The following is a 7,014-nucleotide window of genomic DNA, read 5'->3' as shown; positions in this document are numbered from 1 at the left end:
TTGCAGAAAAGGCAGCTAAAGCACAGAGAAGAGAAATTAAGTAATGTACCTAGGGCTGCAATTAAGCCAAGTTGAACCCAGGTCGAACTCCAGAGCTGGGACTCTTAATTCTAATTTTATACATCAGTGAAACAAGACAACAGTGCCAAGAATCAATATGTGTGAGTGCATTAAATGGGAATATGTTTACAGAAGTTAGTAAAAGGTAAAGAGGAATTCCCCAAGATTCTTATAAACATTTGAAGACGGGAATCATGTTGCATTCATCTGAGTGTTCCTTGGCATACAGTAGATACTAAATAAATGCTTGATGTATGTAGTAAACACCAATTCAGGTGTTGCCATATCCCAGTAGCCACATGGGGTACTGCAGGACCATGCCTACCTGACCAAAGGTGGTACTTTTGAGGTAGAATAACTTGAGTAGGCTGTCAGTCAATCATTTCTCTTCTCTGGGAATAAGAAAGCTGAAAGGAAGATTCCAGAGACTGAGGGGCCTTGGAGCTGAGTTATACCAATGACTGTAATGTGGAAAGAAGATCAATAAAACCTGTTGCTGAAGCCCTCAGACACTTCCTGGGTTTTATCCTTTCCAAGTTCCACTGTTCATCTCTTCCTTTTACACAGTGAGCCCCCTCAGTTTCGCACCATGAAATCCCACCCTTCCCACTTTTATTGGCTTAAACTATCCGGAGACATTTTCTATAGTTTGCAGCCAAAAGAACTGTAACTAATACAATTAATTGATATTTACATGGAAAGGTATTTTGGACTAAATGTTTGTGTCCCCCCAAGATTCATATGCTGAAGCCCTAACCCCCAATGTCATGGTATTAGTAGTTGGAAATTTTGGGAGGCAATTAGACCATAAAGGTGGAGCCCTCATGAATTGGATTAGTGCCCTTATAAGAAGAGATAAGAGAGATGATATCTCTCTCTGCCATGTAAAGACACAGCAAGAAAGTGGTCATCTGTAAGCCAGGATCCAACCATGCTGTCACCCTGATCTCAGACATCCCAGTCTTCAGAACTGTGAGAAAAAGAAATGTTTTTAAGCAACCCAGACTATGCTATTTTTTTATAGCAGTCCAAACTCACTAAGACAGAAGGATATGAATAGCTATGAGAAACTTAGGGGGTAAAAAGATACTTATTAGAGTGGGATGGGAAGGAGAAGGAGAAAAGTGAAATAACCAGCCCATAGCAGTGTTCTTTGGTCCTTAAATTTTAGAGTGCATAAGAATTCTCTAAAGCTGAGGCCAGTTACTACAGCCAGTGGGTTTTTGTAAATAAAGTTTTATTGAAACACAGCCATACCATTCATTGACAATTTACTTGCTGTCTATGACTACTCTCATGCTACAAGTGCAGAGGTGTGTAGGTGTGGTAGAGCTCATATGGCCAGCAAAGCCTAGAATATTTACCATCTTGGCCTTTATAGAAAAACTTTGCCAACTCCTGATCTAAACCTTAGTAAAAAATGTGCCTTCCTGCCCCTAAGCCCCACAGATTCGGATTCTGTAGGTCTGAGATGACCCTCTGGATTGCCTTTTAACAAACACCCCAGGTGGTCTGCAGGGTACAATTTCAGATATGGTGGTGTAGAAGTTAAAATACAAACATGGGGCTTCCCTGGTGGTGCAGTGGTTGAGAGTCTGCCTGCTGATGCAGGGGACACGGGTTCGTGCCCCGGTCTGGGAAGATCCCACATGCAGTGTAGCGGCTGGGCCCATGAGCCATGACCACTGAGCCTGCGTGTCCGGAGCCTGTGCTCTGCAACGGGAGAGGCCACAACAGTGAGAGGCCCGCGTACCGCAAAAAAAAAAAAAAAAAAAAAAAAAAACCAAAAAAAAAAAAAACATGCTATGGCATCAAGGTTCTTCCTGACTGTGACCCTGCATCATCTCTCACCTCCTCAGCCTTGAACCCTACCACCACCTGCAGCTCAGGTACCGCTCACTGTATAGCCTTGTCCTGCTGTGCCTTTGACCATGTTGTTGCCTCTGCCCACAAGTCCACCCCCACCTCGTCCACTTGGCTGAATCTGTCTGACCCTTCCAACCTCGACTCAGGTGTCTCCTGCTCTGGGAAGCCTTGTCTGACAGCCCTCAATCCATCCTGGAGTGCCTTGTCACCTTAGTCAGTGCCTGCAGTGACTCCACTCCCTACAAGTCACCTCCTGCCATCTTGTATCTAACTTCTTCTCCAGCTGTTATTTTTCTCCCCAAATATAGACACATACCTCTCCCTTAATTTCTCCAAAGAACAATTAAGACTGTGAGGGTTAACAAAACTCTATTGAAAATCAGGTATGACAGAAGGGAGTTAAAACTGATTAAAAAAAAAAAGAAAGCTTTGAATCTAAGTCTTACCCCACAGCCTTGCATAGAGCAGGAGCCCATGACCTGTTGAACAGATGAATGAGTGTGTCCTGGCACCCCTTGAATCCATGGCCCCTTCTTTCTCAACTTTGCAGCAGTGTTCCTTGGCCCAAGCTTCCCTTCTTCAAGTCGTGGTCTTCAAACCCCTTTTTCCCCAAGGGAAACCATTTATTTCCCCAGCCAGATCAGAATAATCTACAAATATTGAACCTCACTTTATTACACAGAACCACCTGACTCTCCTGAACTCCCCACTCCAGAATAGGCAGGAATTTGCTTTATTTTTCAGACAAACGGTGCTTTTAAAGTATTTTTCTTAATAAGACAGAAAGAGACAGAGGAAGGAGGGGAAGGAGAGAAGGGAAAGAAGAAAGAAAGAAAGAAAGAAAAGAAAGAAGGAAGGAAGGAAGGAAAGAAAGAAAGAAAGAAAAGAAAGAAGGAAGGAAGGAAAGAAAGAAAGAAGGAAAGAAAGAAAGAAAGAAGGAAGGAAGGAAGGAAGGAAAGAAAGAAAGAAAGAAAGAAAGAAAGAAAGAAAGAAAGAAAGAAAGAAAAGAAAGAAAGAAAGAAAAGAAAGAAGGAAGGAAGGAAAGAAAGAAAGAAAGAAGGAAAGAAAGAAAGAAAGAAAAGAAAGAAGGAAGGAAGGAAAGAAAGAAGGAAGGAAAGAAAGAAAGAAGGAAAGAAAGAAAGAAAGAAAGAAGGAAGGAAAGAAAGAAAGAAGGAAAGAGAGAGAGAGAAAGGAAGGAATGGAGGAAGGAAGGAAAAAGGAAAGAAGAAAAAAGAAAAAGATTTTTAAAAACTAGAGAGAAAGGAAGAAGGAGGAGGAGAAGGAGGGAAGAGGGAGGGGGAGGGGAGAGAGGAATAGAGAGAGATTAGTCTTTCTCCAAAAGATGAAGTCTGGCAAAAAGCTGCTGGCAGCTTCATAAGACCACTGTGACCTGTCGCAGACTGAACGCTTACCTGTGCCAGGATTTCACAGTGTCCCATTTGTACCTTTCAGATATCTTTCTGGATACATGTTACTGTATTATCATTCCTAATTTGCAAATAAGGAGGGAAGATAAGTTACATGGTCAAGGGCACAGAGCTGCCTAGGAGAAGTCAGGATTTGAAATCAGACCTGACTTCCAGACTGCGTGTATCGCTCTCAGATGGATTACAGTCCTGTAATGAGTAAACATGGGCCGCAGTCCTGATGGGAAATTCCTTTAACCTCCCTGCAGCTCACCTATGAAATGAAAGGATGTAAGGTGAGTCTCTACTATCCTTTCCCATAAGTCAATGGTTTTATTATCACCAAAACATACTGCATTTCTTAGAACGTAAGACACCATTAATTCTAAGACACTCCATTACTTCATGCATCATTAAAAAAGAAAAAAAAAATGCTGGTAATTAAACTATAAAGCAATGCTTTTTATCACTTAGAATTTTAAATATGTACTTATTGAAAGAGCATTTAAACCGCTAAGTATAGATTTTAACAGATATCACACTTGAAGATACATATATACACACACACATATATATATGTGTGTGTGTATATATACATATGAAAATGTAAGTGACATTAATTGGGAAATATATTCCTAAAACTGGTACCATTCCTAAAGTGGTACCATTCTGAATAACTTTTCAACTCAGAGTCATCAGTGTTCTATGCCATCAAGAGCATTGGTGTTGCATCATTTCGTAAAGTTTTCCTATTGTCTCCTGGATGTTCTTCCAAGTTGCTTACCTTCTTTCTTCAAGCTTCAATTCAGGCACTTTCTGTATTTTACCAGATGACGTCAACAGAAGATTTTGTAGACAGCCTCATGGAGCTACAATGTCAAAGGGTAGAATTGTGGTCCTTTGTCAGTTTGAGGGTCCGGGACTAATGGCCCTCCTATGTTGGGACCCCCCACTCAGGACCACCTCTCCACTCCAAGTTATCTCACCATGGGAGACTCTCAGATAAATCTGGGTGCGGTGGGGCCTTAAGCTCTGAGCACATGAAGAACCCATAACCAAATCCTGCCTTCCAGCCATCAGCCTCTCCAGAAGCTGAAGCCAAAGAGAGAAGCTTTATTTGTGATGATCTCCTTCTGGGTTCCATAGCCACAATGTCTAGACACTATTTATTGGCAACCCCCCTGGGGTTTGTAAGGCATACATTCAAGTCTAATTAATCAATCTAATAGCATGCATGGTCATTAAAGAGTAACCACAGCTGTAATGAAGACAAAAGGGTGCCAGATGCCACCTTTGATCGTAATTGGGGTTCTTTGCCTCACCCTTCCCTGTTCTTTCCTTTCCTTACCTGGCTGCTCCCAGACTTCACTCATTTTCTCTCACCTCCCTATGTCTTTTCTCCTGTGATTTAGTGGCAAGCACAGAACTTCCAAGCTTCTGCTGATACTCAGTCCCATTCCTGAATCGTCTAGATCAGTGGTCTCCAACCCCCAGGCCGTGGACTGCCAGCGGTCCACGGCCTGTTAGGAGCCGGGCAGCACAGCAGGAGGTGAGCTGCAGGCGAGTGATCGAAGCTTCATCTGCCACTCCCCATCGCTCTCATTACTGCCTGAACCATCCTGCCCCGCTGCTGCCCCTGTCCCCCACGGAAGAATTTTCTTCCACAAAACCAGTCCCTGGTGCCAAAACTGTTGAGGACCACTGATCTAGATGAATCGCTGTGTAGGCTTGATGAGGCCTCTGTTTCCTCATCTGTACTATGGGGGGAATGGTGTCTACCTCACAGGGTTCTTGTGTGGATTTAATACAGTAAAGTATGTGGAAGTGCTGTATTTCACACTGAGTAGGTGCGAAATTTCCAGGAAGCGAATCAGCAGGTACCTTGATCTACAGTGAGGAATAAACATCTGTTGTTTAAGCCACCCAGTCTATGGTATTTTGTTATGGTAGTCCTAGCAGACTACTCATATACTTGAGTAGCTAAAAAATATAACTAATCAATATCCTCCTGGCCTTTGGAAAGACATAAGAGTCCCAGCTCTTCCACAATCCAGATCTGAGTGGGAGAGTTATTCTGGATGCATGCAAATGCATTCAAACACCTTCCTGAGAAAATAGCACTACGCCTGATATATAGTAGGTGCTCTAAACATCTGGTCTCATTTTTCCTGGAAAATGAGAAGAAGGTGCCCCGATTAGAACCCAGTGAAACATTCTCAGTGCACTAGGCTCTCCTTTCCTAATGTTGAGGTTTGTTCTGCTCCAGCTCATGAAAAACATAGATTTTTCTCCTAACCTGGCTACCTCTGCTTCTATTGCTTATGTCAGAATCACTAGTCAGGAAGTTACCAGAAGTGGGTCATTTTTCACTCATTTGTTCAAAAACTGTTTGCTAAGCTTCTGCTACATGCCATGAACTGGGGAGAGAGTGGAGAGTAAGGCAGAGACTGGTCCTTGCCCTCAAAGAGCTTTCGTTCTAGTCAGAGAAGGCAAAAGACAAGTACACAGACAACTAAATACGATCGTTGCAGTTGGTAAGGTGGCCTACATGGGAAGTAAACAGATATTTGGGGTTCCAAAATTCTGGGAGCAAGTAGCTTAAGTGGAATGGTCAAGGACCACTGCTCTGAGGAAATGACTTCTGAATGAGGCTAGAATGAGGCAGGCAAGCAATGATCCAGAAAACCCTCTTAACACAGGGAACACCAAGCACTGGTAAAGAGCAGCTTGTCCTCTTTGCCTTTCCTTCTTGGCTAGTAATTGAGTTTCAGCACCTATTTGTCTTTCAAATCCTGGTGCAAATGTCGTCTCCTGGTATCTCCACAATTTATATCCATTTGTCCATCAAGGAATGAATGAATGAATGAATTGCAAGAAGTGAAAAATATCCCAAGTACAACAGGAACCTAGTGAACACGTTTAAACTAAGCGTCATTATCTCATTTATATGATGCTCCCCACCCCAAGTCACTCATGACCTTATGAAAATAAAAATGATCACTGGAAACATACAAGACTTCTCCTTCCTGTATCTTATGAATTAAATATAAAGAAATGCTTTTCTGTCATTCTGAGTAGTGTACAACTGAAGGCTGTATTCTTTGTTTTTATGGTTTTGTTTTGGCTTTAGTTTTAAGAAACGTATAGTTTACTGGGGCCCTCAGATAGTGTATCAATTATCTACTGCTGCATAACAAATAACCCCAAAACTTAGGGACTTAAAACAATAAACATTTATTATCTCACAGTTTATGTGGATCACAAATGTAAGAGCAACTTAACTGGGTGATTCTGGCTTAGGGTCTCTCATAAGAGCTGGAGCAGCAGCATCTGAAGGCTTGACTCAGGCTGGAATATTCACTTCCAAGGTAGTTCTCTCAAATGGCTGCTGGAAGAAGCAACAGTTCCTCACTCACTGTTGATAGGAGGCCTTAGCTTCTCCCCACATGGGCTTCTTTATCGGGCTCCCTGAGTGTCCTCACAACATGGTGGCTGGCTTCCCCAAGAGCAGACAAGGCAAGAGAGGGCAAGACAGAATGATCTAGCCTTAGGAAAGACATACCACCCTTTCTGCTGCACTCTGTTGGTCACACCAACTAATTCTAACACAGTAGTGGAGGGGATTATGCAAGGGCATGAACACCAGGAGGTGGGTGATTATTGGGGGTTATCTTGGAATCTG

Source organism: Hyperoodon ampullatus (genome assembly GCF_949752795.1).
Source record: "Hyperoodon ampullatus genome assembly, chromosome: 17".
Lineage (NCBI taxonomy): Eukaryota > Metazoa > Chordata > Mammalia > Artiodactyla > Ziphiidae > Hyperoodon > Hyperoodon ampullatus.
The sequence above is the reverse complement of the archived record's forward strand: the minus strand, read 5'-3'. Positions refer to the sequence as shown.